Raw genomic sequence first — 16247 nt, 5'->3', positions numbered from 1 at the left:
GTGTATAAGGGGGTGAATTTTAAGGCCCACTTTCCATCGTGGGGTCTCTGGGATTGTGAGTCCCCTTCCCCCACCCCAACCCTAGCCAGAGTACCCTGGCTTCAGCCTTCGGGGCCCCAAGAAGCCAGAGAGGCAGATTCTTCCATGGCAAGATGGCATCTGTGATCAGGAGGGTGAATGCAAAGGATCCTGACCATCTCCCACCCACCTTTAGGGGTTCCAGCCTGGCCTAGGATGCCCTGTTCCTACTGCTCACTTGCTGCTGAAACTTGCCAGCACCCCGCCACCCCAACCACTCCCCCTCTGAGCAGCAGACTGTCTGCTGCCCCCATGTGCCCCGCTTCCCCTCAGTGCATCCTAGGCCCATTCATGACCACAGAATCTCCCGTGTGCCCTGTGGGTTCACCCCAGCTGCACCCCTGAGGAAAGAATTGTCAGCACAGCCATTTCACAGGCGCCGAGTCTGCAGAGTGGCTGAGCGGACAGGGAGGGGGTGGGGGTGAGGGGTTGGGGAGGGTGGGCATGGTCTGGCTGGAGAAGCGGCAGGCTGGGGCCAGAGTCAGGACCTCTGGTGCCTTGAGCAGCCCCATGGTCTCAGCAGGGCCCATGGGTTCTGCAGAGGGCCAGCCAGACATCTCCTTTCTGGCCCCTATGTGGGCAAATAGCCACTGAAAAAGAAAACAGAAATTCCCTGCTGCAAACAGGGAAAACGTGTCCCCACTCCTTCTTCAAGCGTTTATTTTAGAAAGCTTGGTATCGTACTTCCCTTTGAGAGGAACAAGCCTCTCTTTAAAAGCAGAATAAGCCTCTTGCCAGCTCCCAGCCCAGTCTGTGTTCCTCGGGGGCTTAGAGCCATCTCTGTCTCAGATGCAGTCATGAAGTACAATGGCCCCCCTCTCCCAGCCCCTGCGGAGGCAAGAGCCTGGCCCCAAACTACCTCCTGCCATAGAGACACTGCTGCTGCTGCTGCTGCTGCTAAGTCGCTTCAGTCGTGTCCAACTCTGTGCGACCCCATAGACGGCAGCCCACCAGGCTCCCCTGTCCCTGGGATTCTCCAGGCAAGAACACTGGAGTGGGTTGCCATTTCCTTTTCCAATGCGTGAAAGTGAAAAAATAAAGTGAAGTCGCTCAATCGTGTCCTACTCCTAGCGACCCCATGGACTGCAGCCCACCAGGCCCCTCCGTCCATGGGATTTTCCAGGCAAGAGTACTGGAGTGGGTTGCCATTGCCTTCTCCTCATAGAGACACTAGAGGTGTCTTTTTCCTTTGGAAAAAGCCAATTAGTTAACACAGATGGTCACCCCCATTACCAAGTAGATTTAGGATGAACTGTATGTGACAAGGGCTTCCCACATGGCACAGTGGTGCCAGTGCAGGAGACGCACGAGAAATGAGTGTGATCCCTAGATGAGGAAGATGCCTTGGAGAAGGAAATGGCAACCCATTCCAGTATTCTTGCCTGGGAAATCCCATGAACAGAGAAGTCTGACAGACTACAGTCCATGGGGTTGCAAAAGAGTCAGACATGAATTTTTAAAACACACCTTTTTCATACATATATGAACAATTTTTCTAATAGGTGATACATGCACACCGTGCAGCAGGAAAAAGGTGCAAAGCTGATAAAAAGACACCACATCATGGCCCCTCCCTTCTTCCCCTCTGGTTCTCCCTGGAGACAGCCCCCACAGGGACATGAGTGACCAGCTGGCCCTTTTGTGAGCACCCAGCTGTCTGCCTCTCTCTGCAGCTCAGTCCCTCCACGACAGGTTTGCTCACTGGAGCCAGGTCCCAGGTGGAGGCCCTCGGCAGGTGACGTTAAGGTGGGGAGAGGCTCCTGGACTCCCAAGTGGGTCCAGCATGGCCGCAGGAGCCCAGCCTGGATGAATGGGCATTGGCTTCTTCCCAGAGCCTCCCGCGTGGAGCCCAGCAGGCAACCCTGTGATTTTAGCCTGTAGGACCAAGCAGAGGGACCGTCTGCTCTGCAAAACATGAGGTGGTAAATGATGCTGTTTGGTGCTGCCATGTCACAGTCACTTGTTTTGGCTGCCGGGGAATCAGGGAATTGATACACGGCCTGCTGTGTGCTTCGCTACAGCTCCTGCAAATCCACGTTCTTTTCCCTTCTTTGCTGTTAATAGAAACTTTTGCAATGTGTCCCTGCACCCTGTGTGGTGAGCCTGCTGTGCAGGTCAACTTGCTTGTGAGCCCTGAGTTAACCCTCTCCTGTGAGCCTGCAGAGGCTGCATCTACATGAGAGCCTGCACTGACGGGGAGCTGACTCAGCTGCCCCAGGACTCCCCCCGCAAGGACCGCTGCCTGATTCTGGGTGCTGCGCTGCTGTCACCTGCTTTGTCCTGAGCTGGTGGCATCCTGAATCTGGATTGGGGGCCACGAGGGAGATGGGACAGGGTCTCTGGCTCCCTGTCTGCAGGGAGCGGACACCTCTGAGCTCCCAGACCAGCAAGGCCCTGCTCTCCACAGCACTCCCGAGGATGATGGCTGGAGGGCAGGGCAGGCCTGGGTCAGCACAGTCAGCAGTGAGGAGGCAGCGGGGAAGACGTGACCATGCACACACACTCCTGCTAGTTCCAGGATGCAGCTGGAGAAAAAGGTGCCAGGTGTCTTTGGGGGTGATCCCAGAGCAGGTCAGGGGGCAGTGAGAACATCTGTGGGTTCTGGAGGCTCCACCAAGGACCCCTCGGAGATGGTGCTGGAATGCTGATAGGCTCTATCTAGGGGTGGGGGAGCAGGGGCTTGCACCAAGGCCCCAAGCAGCAGCAAAATCTGCTCCAGCTGTTAGCATCCACAGGTGTACAGAGCAAGCCTGGGGCAGGACAGCTGCACGTCTGGGGCATTCCTCACTCAGACACCCAAGCAGAGGGATCCAGTCCACCCCTGGCCTCTGCAGGTAGGAGCAGGCCTGGCCCACCACAGCACTCGGCAAATATTTGCCAAATGAGGCAAATCTATATGGGCTGAAATGGAACCTATTTGTGATCAGTGGTTGTGTTAAAAATAAAGTGAAGGGCCAGCAAGAGACAGAGTGGGCTTCCATTTGGGCTTTTTTTTTTTTTTTTATAACTAGGGGAATTACAGATGGAAAACCAAGCTTCAGGGCAGAGGGCATGGGTGGCTTCTCCACACAGACTTTTTAGCCAGAATGTTCTTTACCATGTCATGATTACTTGTTTTTATAATAATCATCTTCATCAGCATAGAAACGCTATTTATATTCTCCAGTTCTTTATGATGAAAAATGTCAAACATATAGAAAGGCTGAGAGAGTGTACAGTGGGCACCTGGATGCACACTAGCTGGATTCAACAATCGTGAATAAAAAAATTCTGCATTTTCTTTTAAGTCTGCTGGGAGGTCAGAGATTAGGACACAGCAGGAGGGAAAGCTGGGCCTGGAGGGTACTTGAGTGCTGGGAGAGGGTGGGGGACAGGGAGGTGCTGATGCAGTGGGAGGGGAATGGGGGGAATGGGGGTGGGACAGGGTGACTGAGAGCCCCCAGCATCCCGGCCTGAGGACCAGGTGATGAGGGGGAGAGGGGCAGCTCCATGTCCACTGCAGCCACCCCCAGGTCTGGGGGGCTCCCCCTCGCGGCTGCTTCTCTGGGGAAGCTCCTGATCAGGAAACAGAGGCACCTCCCCCACAGCCCCCAGTGGGGCCTCAGGGAAGGTTGCATCTGTTGAGGACTTTGTAAGTCAGTTGTGATGTGTCAGGTTCTTGGGAAGCCATGACAAGTGCTGAAATCTCCCCCAGCGGAGTCACAGTATCATTGCTCACTGTCTCAGGCTTGGCAGCCTTATGCGCCAGGAATTTCAGGAACGGGGAGGATCCACAGTGCAGTGGAGCACCAAGGCCATGGGGGCAGCTGGCCAGGGATGGGCTTCTTCCTTGAGCCCCCTCCGGCTGGTACACCCACGGAATTGGGCTTCTGTGTCCAGGCTCAGACCATGGGGACCCCACCTTCCCCCAGCCTCCCCAGGATGACACATCCAGCAGCTTCCCTGAGGCCTCAGAAAGCAGCAATACCCGCCTTTCTCCTCCAGCTCCATGACCAGAAAGTAGATTCTCCTTAATTACTTGGAAATTTCAGACAAAGGCAAAGCCCAACTTCCCACATCTCTGGTGAGGACAGTCATCACAGCGAGTGGGGCTGGGCCAGACAGGCTCCAGTGCCCAACAGACAGGAAGCAGCCCATGTTGCCATGGAGGGGACAGGCTCACAGCCCTCCACCCTGCCTGGGACCAGGGGGACTGCTGTCCACTTCTCAGACCCCGAGCCTCAGATGGAGGAACTGAAGGGTCTGTAATGGGGCATGGCTTGGCTTGGACAGACCAATGCCAGGAGATGCTGGGCTCTGAGCCCGGCATTCGCCTCGATCCCAGGAAGGCCTGACACTGCCATCTGTTCTGACTTAACCAGCTCTGCATGAACGGCCGCCCTGCCCCAGCCTCACACAAACCTGAGATCAAGGAGGGTGTGTGTGGGTGCCCTTGACAAGGAAGGGCAGGGCCCCTGGGACCCAGTTACAGAACTGGAGCCCTGGCGATGGGGGGTTCTCAGAAGAGAGCTGCATAGGGACCCTTCCTGGAAGTACCTCAGCCCTCCCACCCATCCCCCAGGGGGTGGCCTTCCCACCTGCTGAGGCTGATCCAGCTGGTGACAATCAGTGTGACCCCCCTTCCCAGCACAGGGGCCTGGACTGGAGGGACAGAGGTAGAGAGCAGGGGACCCCACCTGCCCCAGCACCCCTGCTCCCTGTCAGTTTTGGGAGCCCTGACACCTGAGCCAGCTAGGGTCCCTTCTGCTGCCTCCCAACACACAAACGAAGGAGAAGACGCAGGGCGGAAGAAAGGCCTCCAGCCAGGATGGGCGTGAGCTCTCTCATGGAGAGTTTTCAAAGCCTCAGTGCTGTCTTTGAGAATGAACGTGGAAACCTGCCTGCTGGGGCCATCCCAGCCATCCTGCATTGTGCCTCCTCGGATGTGCCAGGAGCTGCCCTGGCTAATGCTGGCAGGAGCTGAGTGCCCAGAGGCGGGCAGGAGTCCTAACCAGGACCCCAGATGAGGACAGCCCCCACCTTACGCTTCATCCTGGGACCGACCACGCTCACAGCCCACACTGTCCTGGCTCCAGGCGGGCAGGGGCTGCCCAGGATCACAGAGTGGGTTCTGCTGCTGCCAGGAGCCCTGGAGAGCCCAGGCTGAGGCTCGGGGGTCCTCCCCCTCCTGTATAAGATGGAGGGACAGGTGGGTCTTCATGACCTCGTTTCTCCAAACAATGTTGGAAGCTTCCGGAAGCACCAGGACCTATCTCTTAATGAGTTCTCAGAATCCCAGAGTGGCCCCCACCCCAACAGGCCCCCCACCCCATCGCTGGGGCTATGTGGCCCTTTCAGATATTCCCCCAGTGCTCCCGGGAGACCCCTGGTGACCCCATGAGATCCTCCGAGGGGTCAGCCTCAATAGTCCTCTCATTTCCCCTCTGCCTTCCCCCTCACCACATGCTGACCACCTCCATCTGTGAAATGGAAATTATTTGCTTTCGCAAAGCAGGTTTGGGGAATTAGTTTAATCAGAAAGGCTTGCTCTGAAGTACTAGAAAGGCCAGGATTTGGGAATCGATCATGTATGAAATTACACAATGCTGTTTTTTAAATGAAACAAAGACTACTGCTGGTAGGTTTCCTTCACGTGTCTTTTGCCCCATTCCATCTCTCTGTATTTAAATTTCAAATAATTTCAAACTCAAGTTGTGTGACTCATATGAGTGTTTTGCCCAACCCCACCCCCACCTCCAGACCCGTGAGGTTGCTGTGTCTGCCCACATTTGCTTCTCAGCTTCTGTCTCTCTAAGGATCCTCTCCTCGACTGTCTGAGATCACTGCCTTCATGGACTTGAATTATTCAATAAAAGTAAAAAGCAAGTTCAGACAGCACAGCAGGTCCAGAGGGGAGGATCACATGGTGACAGCCTCTCCCGGCGGCATCTGGCTGAGCACTGCATTCTCACAGCTGTCTGGGCCGCTGCTGGGCCAGGTCCTCCTCAGATTCCTCCTGTTACCCTCTGTACTTCCTGAGGGCTCTGTCTCAGGGTTTCCTCCTAGGTTTTCCAGGTCCCTATGGCCTATTAGTGTGCATGTGCCTGCTAAGTCACTTCAGTTGTGTCTGACTCTTTGCAACCCCATGGACTGTAGCCCACCAGGCTCCTCTGTCTCTGGGATTCTCCAGGCAAGAATACTGGAGTAGGTTGCCATGCCCTCCTCCAGGAGATCTTCCCGACCCAGGGATCGAACCCACACCTCTTATGTCTCCTGTATTGGCATGCGGGTTCTTTACCACTCGCGCCACCTGGGAAGACCTGGTGGTCTGTTAGTGTTCCCCAAAAATTCATGTGTTGAAACCCTAACCAGCAAGGTGACATGTTAGAAGGTGGGGCCTTTGGGGGTGATGAGGTCATGAGGATGGAGCCCCACGATGGCATTAGTGCCTTTGTAAAATGGACCCCATAGTGCTCCCTCACCCCCTCCACCTCTCGAGGACACCAGGAGAAGATTCTTGTGTATAGCTGGGAAGAGGCCTCACCAGAACCCACCTGTGCCAGCCCCCTGATCTCAGGCCCCAGGCTGAGGGTTGTGAGAAATAAACATCAGTTGTGGATAAGACCCCAAGAGTGTAGGGTGCATTACCGCGGCCCAAGCTAAGACACAAGGTGACTGTGAGAACCTTAAATCTGCTGTCATCTTTATTTTGTGATTTTTCAATGTTGCACATGTTCTCAACAACAGTAGACTTGCAGCAGATGCTCCTTCCTGACATCCCCCCACCCCCGCCATTTCCCTTGGCCAGAGTATCACTTTCCATCTTGTATGGGATGCCTTTGAACTTTTAAGAGCACAGTGGAGCCTGGAGACCATCCGCCCACCCCTGCCACCAGTCACCACGTCCCGTCACATATGTGATCCAGGACTTTTGCCTTCCGCTCCATGACACAGTCAAGACTTCCTCTTTGGTCAACAGAGATTCTAATCAGGTAATGCTGATCCACAGCACCTAAAGGTTATGATGATGGAGACATTATTTTCCGAGAAGCCTGGTGTTGTGTTAGGCCCGGGATAGGAATGCAGGTCTGTCGCTACCCATCACCAAGCACCTGTGCCTGTTCTCCCCTCAGGGGTCACATCTGGCTTGCGTACCCCACACGGCCTCTTTCCGGAAGCTGTTGTGCCCAGGGAGGCCCTGAGCCTGACAGCACCTGGTCCCTAAGCTTGAAGAACACGCAGGCTGGCTGGCTCTAGTTTGGCATCAGTATCCTTGTGAACACCGATGGTTGGAGGTAGCCATCACTCTGGGTCTGAGTCCCCAGGGGCCAGGCCTGTTCCTCTTCTTAAACTCCTGTCTTTTGTTATTGTCCCTGGGTCCTGAGATGTCACCAGGAGAGGCCTTTTGCATCAGTCCTGCCTGGCATCCCTGAGCCCAGTGGTCACCTCTTTGTTGCCCTGCATTGTGTCCATATTTGAGCTGCAGTTTGTACCCACCCCCACCGGGGCCCATGCTCACAACCTGACCCTCAGAGCCCATGTCCTCCCTTCTCAAAGTGGACAGAAACCAGGCCGAGACCCAGATGTTGTGGAACCCAGGTCCATAAAAAGTGTGGAGCAGAAGGGATCTTAATGCAGAGTGACTTTTCTTGCTGTTGAAAGAATCGCTCCTTTACAGACAACATTTGCCATTCTCCACGTTGACCCAAAGAATCACCTCCTTCTGCTGTTTGTGCGCAAGGAAGCAGAGCTGGCTTCTGGAAACTGAATTAGTGGGGAAAGATTTCATTGTTCTGAATATATTCCAGCCTGGCCAGTGCCACTGAAACTGACTTGAGAGCCGAAATAACTGGTCACCCCGGCACAGCCTCCGCAGCATCCTGCGCTCATCACATCACCATCCTGCAGCGAGTCTGAAGTCATAATTGTCCCTGGGCTCCAGCAGATCCAAGTGGATGAGAATAACTGTGGAAAATGATGCTTGACTCACCATCAACAGTGGGAAACCCTCATTTAAAAGAAAAGAACAGAGTGTGAGGGGATCAGGAGGGCCTCTTGGGGGGGCAGGCAGATGCAGTGCTGAAGTGGCTCTGAGTCATCTCGGGGACAGGGGTCTTCACAGCCGACTTCAGTGAAATGCCAGCCTCCAGAGATCAAGGTCTGCTCCTTGCCCACCCTTCCGGGGTGGGACTACATAAGGGGAAAAGCTGAGAATGAAGCATGTTGTCAGCAGTCACACTCAGCTCTGTTTTCCCCTCTGCACCTGGCAGGCCCCCTCCCCACACCTCGAACCCCCCAGCCCTCAGCCATGATCCCCTCCCCCAGAAGATACTCCTGCAAAGGGGTCCCTGGGACCACAGGAGGAAGGGGGAGGGGAAGGGAAAATGAGTGCTGTCCCAGGGGCCCCACCCTTAGAGAGGTAAGAGGTAGGGGTGGGTGCTCTGGTGTCACAGGAATAGAGCACACAGCCTGGCCCCTAACCTGGAATATCCAGCCCATCTCATTTCCCCACCGCAAAGGGGATGTTGACAGCCCCTGCCCGGGAAACCCTCCCTCCACTTCCTGTCTGCTCAGTCCCTGCTGTCACAGGTGAGGCGACCAGTCCTCACAGCTGCAACACACCAGCCAGACAAAGACCATTCCAGCAGGGCCGGCTCCGATAACAGCTGGCTGTGACCCAGGGCTGTGACAGGCACGTATCCCACAACAGGCAGAAAGTGTGCAGTCACTTCCCTCAAGAGACCAGAAAATAAAGATGGTAAGCAGCAGCTCAGTTCATTCCCCACTTCGTTGGAAGGAGCGAGGGAGGCAGTCGGGAGGCATCTCCCACCAAGTTCCCCTCCGAGACCTCTGGAGGGGGAGCTGTGTATACGTGCATGTGTGTGCACGTACATGTGTGTGCGCACGTGTGTGCATGCATATGCACGTGGAGGCAGAGCCTGCACTGCTGACAAGTCCCAGGTGAGGCCAAGGCTGCTGGCAAGAGGCCAATCGAGCAGCCCAGGTCCATCAGAACTTGCACACCCTCCCACAGGCCCAGGGACTCGAGAAGCACACGTGGACAGGCTTCCAGGTGGCTTCTCCTGGCACAAACAAGCTGAGGATCCGTCCCTCAAGAAGGATGGCTTGCACCCTCCCTGGGGCCCTGGGCCCCTACAATACCAGGCCTGGCAGCCAGGACCTGGCTCCCCTTGGCTGTCTTCAGTCCCCTCTACACCTCCTAATGAGCCCCCCATAGTGCCAGGGCCACCCTGTCTCTCACTCTACAGTCACTTCAGTGGGAGGCCAATGGAACATCATGGACCTGGCAGCTGCAGACCAGAAGATGATTCAGTCAAAGGCAGCTGGATCGTCAGATAAGATATGGGATGCCTGGTTAACCTTGAACTTTGCATAAACTGTGGATAATTTGGGGTATAAGTCTATCCTGTGCAATGTTTGGGGCATATGTATACTACAAAGTTATTCATTGTTTATCTGAAATTCAGATTTGACTGAGCATCCTCTGTTCTTACAAGTTGAATCTGGCAACCCTCTCAAAAGAAGCCAACCTCCCAGTCAGGAGTGACCAGCAACTGAGCCTTAGGCCCCGTGGGTGGCCTGGTGGGAACTGTACGAGGGAAGAGTGCTGACCACGGAGGCTGGCCCAGCGGGCAGGACAGACATCCCCAGGGTCATCACAGTGATTCCTTGTGTCCCTGGTCTGAGGAATTGGACTTCCTTTTCAAAGCACCCTAACTGGCTCTCTTGGGTGGGCCAGGTCCCAGAGAACAGGAAACGCCTTCTCTGGGTCCCTGCCTGCAGGAGCCTAGATTTGGGTCTAAATAGTGGGTGGGAAGCGCCCCCTAGAGGCGTAATGTGGGGATGCAGGAGCCTGCCCTTGTAGGCTCCTCAGCCCGGGACTAGGGTGACAGCTGTCCTCCAGGTCCAGATTTCAGGATAAGGCCAGAGGACTGCCGTGGTTGAGCAGATTGATGTGGGCAAGCAGGACCCCCAGCAACCCCCCAGATCCTCCTCCCAGGTCTCGGCCTGGGAACCAGAGGGAGGCCCCTGGGGTGGCAACCTGGGACCTGAGAGTTGAAGTCCGGGCAGGAGAGAGACAGGCAAAGGTGGCGGGCATTTGTGGCCCCTGGGGCACAGGACGACCAGAACAGGCCTGCCTGGCGAGCTAGGAGGAAGGGGTCACAGGAGGGTGGCTTCTGGAGCTCAGGTCCTGTCCTTGACTAGGGAACTGTGGCAAGGTTGCTGATGGTGGATAGATGGAAAGGTAGGTAGATTGTAGCTTTATTTCTTTTCAAAGTTTGCTTTTAATACAAAGTACCTTTTGCTCTTTATCCATTCTCTGTGGATTCTATTCCTTTTTCTTGGGGCTTACTTCCACAAGGCTTCCTCCTCACCACACACATGTGCGCACACACGCACACCCCCACCACGCACTTCATGTCAGCTTCCCCTCTCCCCACAAGCCTCTCCCAGAGCTTCCTCCCTCTGCCCATCTGCAGCCCCCAAGGGTGTGGCCACATACCTCCCACCTTACACAGGAAGGGCAGGGGAGCCACACAGCTCCTCACACACACAAGGCGCAACGACTTTGGTGTCGCATCTGTCATGTGACTCTACTTGCTCTCTCACTGTCAGATGGGGAGGAGGCTCGGCGTCATTTTCCCTTAATTAATTTTTACTGAAGTATAGTTGATGTACAATATTATATGTTATAGGTGTACAATATGTGCTTAATCACTCAGTCATGTCTGACTCTTTGTGACCCCATGAACAGTAGCCCACCAGGCTCCTCTGTTCATGGGATTCTCCAGGCAAGAATACTGGAGTGGGTTGCCATTTCCTTCTTCAAGGTGTACAATATAGTTGTTTATAGTTTTTAAAGTTTATACTCCATTTATAGTTTTTATAAAATATTGGCTATATTCCCTGTGTTGAATAATATGTTTGTGTAACTTATTTTATACACAGTGGTTGGTCCCTCTTAATCCCCTGCCTCTGTATTGCCTCTCCCCACTTCCCTCTCCCCACTGGTAACTGCTAGTTTATTCTCTATATCTGCATCTGCTTCTTTTTGTTACATTCACTAGTTTGTTTCATTTTTTAGATTCCACATATAAGTGATAACATACAGTGTATCCTTCTCTGTCTGACTTCGTTTCTTTCACTTAGCATAATATTCTCCAAGTCCATCCATGTGGCTGCAAATGGCAAAATATCATTATTTTTTATGGCTATCCATTGGAGAAGGCAATGGCACCCTACTCCAGTACTCTTGCATGGAAAATCCCATGGATGGAGGAGCCTGGTGGGCTGCAGTCCATGGAGTTGCTAAGAGTCAGACATGACTGAGCGACTTCACTTTCACTTTTCACTTTCACGCATTGGAGAAGGAAATGGCAACCCACTCCAGTGTTCTTGCCTGGAGAATCCCAGGGACGGGGGAGCCTGGTGGTCTGCCATCTATGGGATCACACAGAGTCGGACACGACTGAAGTGACTTAGCAGCAGCAGCAGCAGCAGTATACCGTTTTATATATATAAAACGGTGTATATAATATATATAGGTCCCAAATATATATATATATATATATATAGGTCCCAAAAATAAAGTCTGTCACTGTTTCCATTGCTTCCCCATCTACTTGCCATGAAGTGATGGGACCAAATGCCATGATCTTAGTCTTTTGAATGTTGAGTTTTAATCCAACTTTTTCACTCTCCTCTTTCACTTTCATCAAGAAGTTCTTTAGTTCTCTCTATATATACACCACATCTTCTTTATACATTCATCTGTTATTGAAGACTTAGGTTGCTTTCGTATCTTGGCAATTGTAAATAACGCTGGTATCAGCGTACATGTACCTTTTCAAATTAGTGTTTTTGTTTTGTTTTGCTTTGGATATACACCCAGGAGTGGGATTGCTGGGTCATATGGTAGTTCTATTTTTAGTTTTTTGAGAAACCTCCTTGCTGTTGTCCACAATGGCTGCACTAATTTAATTTCCACCAACAGTGTACAAGGGTTGCCATTTCCCCACATCCTTGACAACAGTTGTTTGGTTCAGTTCAGTTCAGTCAGTCGTGTCTAACTCTTTGTGACCCCATGGACTGCAGCATGCCAGGTCTCCCTGTCCATCATCTCCAGGAGTCCACTTAAACTCATGTCCTTTGAGTCAGTGATGCCATCCAACCACCTCATCCTCTGTCGTCCCCTTCTCCTCCCCCCTTCAATTGTTCCCAGCATCAGGGTCTTTTCCAGTTAGTTGGCTCTTCACCTCAGTTGGCCAAAGTTTTGGAGTTTCAGCTTCAGCATCAGTCCTTCCAATGAATATTCAGGACTGGTTTCCTTTAGGATGGACTGGTTGGATCTCCTTGCAGTCCAAGGGACTCTCAAGAGTCTTCACCAGCACCATAGTTCAAAAGCATCAGTTCTTTGGTGCTCAGCTTTCTTTATAGTCCAACTCTCACATCCATACATGACTACTGGAAAAACCATAGCTTTGATTAGATGAAACTTTGTTGGCAAAGTAATGTTTCTGCTTTTTAATATGTTGTCTAGGTTGGTCATAACTTTTCTTCCAAGGAGCACTGCTTTTTGATTTCATGGCTGCAGTCACCATCTGTAGTGATTTTGGAGCCCCCCCCACAAATAAAGTCTGTCACTGTTTCCATTGTTTCCCCATCTATATGCCATGAAGTGATGGGGCCAGATGCCATGATCTTAGTTTTCTGAATGTTGAGTTTTAAGCCAACTTTTTCAGTCTCCTCTTTCACTTTCATCAAGAGGCTCTTTAGTTATTTTTTGGTTTCTGCCATTAGAGTGGTGTCATCTGCATATCTGAGGTTATTGATATTTCTCCCGGCAATCTTGATTCCAGCTTGTGCTTCATCCAGCCCAGAATTTCTCATGATGTACTCTGCATACAAGTTAAATAAGCAGGGTGACAATATACAGCCTTGACATATTCCTTTCCCTATTTGGAGCCAGTCTGTTGCTCCATGTCCAGTTCTAACTGTTGTTTCCTGACCTGCATATAGGTTTCTCAAGAGGCAGGTCAGGTGGTCTAGGATTTCCAACTCTTTCAGAATTTGCTACAGTTTGTTGTGATCCACACAGTCAAAGGCTTTGACGTAGCCAATAAAGTAGAAGTAGATGTTTTTCTGGAACTCTCTTGCCTTTTCGATGATCCAGCAGATATTGGCAATTTGATCTCTGGTTTCTCTGCCTTTTCTAAATCCAGTTTGAACATCTGGAAGTTCACGGTTCACGTACTGTTGAAGCCTTGCTTAGAGAATTTTGAGCATTACTTTGCTAGCATGCGAGATGGGTGCAATTGTGTGGTAGTTTGAGCATTCTTTGGCATTGCCTTTCTTTGGGATTGGAATGAAAACTGATCTTTTCCAGTCCTGTGGACACTGCTGAGTTTTCCAAATTTGCTGGCATATTGAGTGTAGCACTTTCACAGCATCATCTTTCAAGATTTGGAATAGCTCAACTGGAACTCCATCACCTCCACTAGCTTTGTTCATAGTGATGCTTTCTAAGGCCCACTTGACTTCACATTCCAGGATGTCTGGCTCTAGGTCAGTGATCACACCATCGTGATTATCTGGGTCATGAAGATCTTTTTGGTATAGTTCTTCTGTATATTCTTGCCATCTCCTCTTAATAGCTTCTGCTTCTGTTACGTCCATACCATTTCTGTCCTTTACTGTTGCCCATCTTTGCATGAAATGTTCCCTTGGTATCTCTAATTTTCTTGAAGAGATCTCTAGTCTTTCCCATTCTATTGTTTTCCTGTTTCTTTGCATTGATCACTGAGGAAGGCTTTCTCATCTCTCCTTGCTATTCTTTGGAACTCTGCATTCAAATGGGTATATTTTTCCTTTTCTCCTTTGCCTTTTGCTTCTCTTCTTTTCACAGCTATTTGCAAGGCCTCCTCAGACAACCACTTTGCCTTTTTGTATTTCTTTTCTTGGGGACGATCTTGATCCCTGCCTCCTACACAATGTCATGAACCTCTGTCCATAGATCTTCAGGCATTCTATCAGATCTAATCCCTTGAATCTATTTTTCACTTACACTGTATAAGTGTATGGGATTTAATTTAGGTCATACCTGAATCAGATCAGATCAGTCGCTCAGTTGTGTCCTACTCTTTGCGACCCCGTGAATCACAGCACGCCAGGCCTCCCTGTCCATCACCAACTCCCGCAGTTCACTCAGACTCACGTCCATCGAGTCAGTGATGCCATCCAGCCATCTCATCCTCTGTCGTCCCCTTCTCCTCCTGCCCCCAATCCCTCCCAGCATCAGAGTCTTTTCCAACGAGTCAACTCTTCGCATGAGGTGGCCAAAGTATTGGAGTTTCAGCTTAGCATCATTCCTTCCAAAGAAATCCCAGGGCTGATCTCCTTCAGAATGGACTGGTTGGATCTCCTTGCAGTCCAAGGGACTCTCAAGAGTCTTCTCCAACACCACAGTTCAAAAGCATCAATTCTTTGGTGCTCAGCCTTCTTTACAGTCCAACTCTCACATTCATACATGACCACAGGAAAAACCATAGCCTTGACTAGACAGACCTTGGTTGGCAAAGTAATGTCTCTGCTTTTTAATATGCTATCTAGGTTGGTCATAACTTTCCTTCCAAGGAGTAAGCGTCTTTTAATTTCATGGCTGCAGTCACCATCTGCAGTGATTTTGGAGCCCAGGAAAATAAAGTCTGACACTGTTTCCACTGTTTCCCCACCTATTTCCCATGAAGTGGTGGGACCGGATGCCATGATCTTCGTTTTCTGAATGTTGAGCTTTAAGCCAACTTTTTCACTCTCCACTTTCACTTTCATCAAGAGGCTTTTTAGTTCCTCTTCACTTTCTGCCATAAGGGTGGTGTCATCTGCATATCTGAGGTTATTGATATTTCTCCCGGCAATCTTGATCCCAGTTTGTGTTTCTTCCAGTCCAGCGTTTCTCATGATGTACTCTGCATGTAAGTTAAATAAACAGGGTGACAATATACAGCCTTGACAAACTCCTTTTCCTATTTGGAACCAGTCTGTTGTTCCATGTCCAGTTCTAACTGTTGCTTCCTGACCTGCATACAAATTTCTCAAGAGGCAGATCAGGTGGTCTGCTATTCCCATCTCTTTCAAAATTTTCCACAGTTTATTGTTATCCACACAGTCAAAGGCTTTGGCATAGCCAATAAAACAGAAATAGATGTTTTTCTGGAACTCTCTTGCTTTTTCCATGATCCAGCGGATGTTGGCAATTTGATCTCTGGTTTCTCTGCCTTTTCTAAATCCAGCTTGAACATCAGGAAGTTCACGGTTCACATATTGCTGAAGCCTGGCTTGGAGAATTTTGAGCATTACTTTACTAGCGTGTGAGATGAGTGCAATTGTGCGGTAGTTTGAGCATTCTTTGGCATTGCCTTTCTTTGGGATTGGAATGAAAACTGATCTTTTCCAGTCCTGTGGACACTGCTGAGTTTTCCAAATTTGCTGGCATATTGAGTGCAGCACTTTCACAGCATCATCTTTCAAGATCTGGAATAGCTCAACTGGAACTCCATCACCTCCACTAGCTTTGTTCGTAGTGATGCTTTCTAAGGCCCACTTGACTTCACATTCCAGGATGTCTGGCTCTAGGTCAGTGATCACACTATCGTGATTATCTGGGTCATGAAGATCTTTTTGGTATAGTTCTTCTGTGTATTCTTGCCACCTCTTCTTAATATCTTCTGCTTCTGTTAGGTCCATACCATTTCTGTCCTTTATCGAGCCCATCTTTGCATGAAATATTCCTTTGGTATCTCTGACTTTCTTGAAGAGATCCCTAGTCTTTTCCCATTCTGTTGTTTTCCTCTATTTCTTTGCATTGATCGCTTAAGAAGGCTTTCTTATCTCTTCTTGCTATTCTTTGGAACTCTGCATTCAGATGCTTATATCTTTCCATTTCTCCTTTGCTTTTCACTTCTCTTCTTTTCACAGCTATTTGTAAGGCCTCCCCAGACAGCCATTTTGCTTTTTTGCATTTGTTTTCTATGGGAATGGCCTTGATCCCTGTCTCCTGTACAATGTCATGAACCTCATTCCATAGTTCATCAGGCACTCTATCTATCAGATCTAAGCCCTTAAATCTATTTCTCACTTCTACTGTATAATCATAAGGGATTTGAGTTAGG

This window comes from Bos taurus, chromosome 13 (assembly GCF_002263795.3).
Source record: "Bos taurus isolate L1 Dominette 01449 registration number 42190680 breed Hereford chromosome 13, ARS-UCD2.0, whole genome shotgun sequence".
NCBI classification, from domain to species: Eukaryota; Metazoa; Chordata; class Mammalia; order Artiodactyla; family Bovidae; genus Bos; species Bos taurus.
This window is presented reverse-complemented; position numbering follows the sequence as displayed.